A 1,038-nucleotide genomic window follows, 5' to 3' on the forward strand; every position below is an offset into this window, starting at 1 on the left:
GAGTTCCAGGCAGGCAATGGAGGGGAAGAGCTGCCCTAAATTATGAAGCAAGATCCAGGTGAAATTGTGAAAATCAAGGAACTTATTTTACAGCAGAACATTAGGCTTCTAGTCCAAACACAGATCTGCACATAGGCTTTGCAGCGAGGGCGATGGTGGGGTGGAGCGACCCTGACGCCACTTGAAATCAATGAAAAGTGAAGCTGGGGAAGAATCTCCCTTTGATATTTGATCCCTGCCCCACCAAGCCAACAAGCCCTGGGCCAAAGCAGGTACTGGCTGGCCAGGGCAGGAGCTTTTCCTGCTCCTCAGGGTAGCCTTAGACATCATTTTGCATCATCCAGAGATCTACAAGCTTTCTGATTTACAGTTCACAAAAATCCTAATGGAGCACCAACAAAGGTGTCAGTTTCCATACCCCAAGCTTTCAGGACATAGATTGGTGGGTATTGCTACACCAATAAAAGTCTCTAAAGGTGAATATTCCACATTCTTCATACTGTCAGTGGTGTAAGCAAAGCTGCTCGGACCCTGAGGCCATGGAGACGGGATCACGTTTTGATGTTGAAGACAACTGGAATCAGTCCAGAAGGTCTCCAGAGCCCCAAGGACTAACACAACCAATGAAACCCTGGGATGATACCAACGTGCTGGCAAAAAGGTGTATCACTTGCTGTTCTCCTGCACTTATCTCCAGGGAAGGAGAGGTCGTTCATAATCCTAACAGTGGGAGAGTCAAAAAGCTGTCCACACAAAATTAATAGGAAGTTCTGGTGCTCCCACTCTCAGTGGCCAGCTTACCCCTTGCCAAGCGAGCACTGCTACAGTCATAATGCTGAGAAACTGAGTGCGAAACTGAGTGAAGAGTTGCCTAGGGTCATGTCTGCACACTGCGCTTAATTCACACGAGTAAGATGCCATGGTGGCCCCCTCATGCAAATGCATTCATCCCTGTACCGTTTACTTCCTATATGGGAAAGCACTTCAAGCTAGCCTGCACGACTGGTTCTTGGATCATTTTTCTGGATATCCGCTCTT

Source organism: Pygoscelis adeliae, unplaced genomic scaffold, assembly GCF_000699105.1.
Source record: "Pygoscelis adeliae isolate BGI_AS28 unplaced genomic scaffold, ASM69910v1 Scaffold179, whole genome shotgun sequence".
Classification (NCBI taxonomy): domain Eukaryota; kingdom Metazoa; phylum Chordata; class Aves; order Sphenisciformes; family Spheniscidae; genus Pygoscelis; species Pygoscelis adeliae.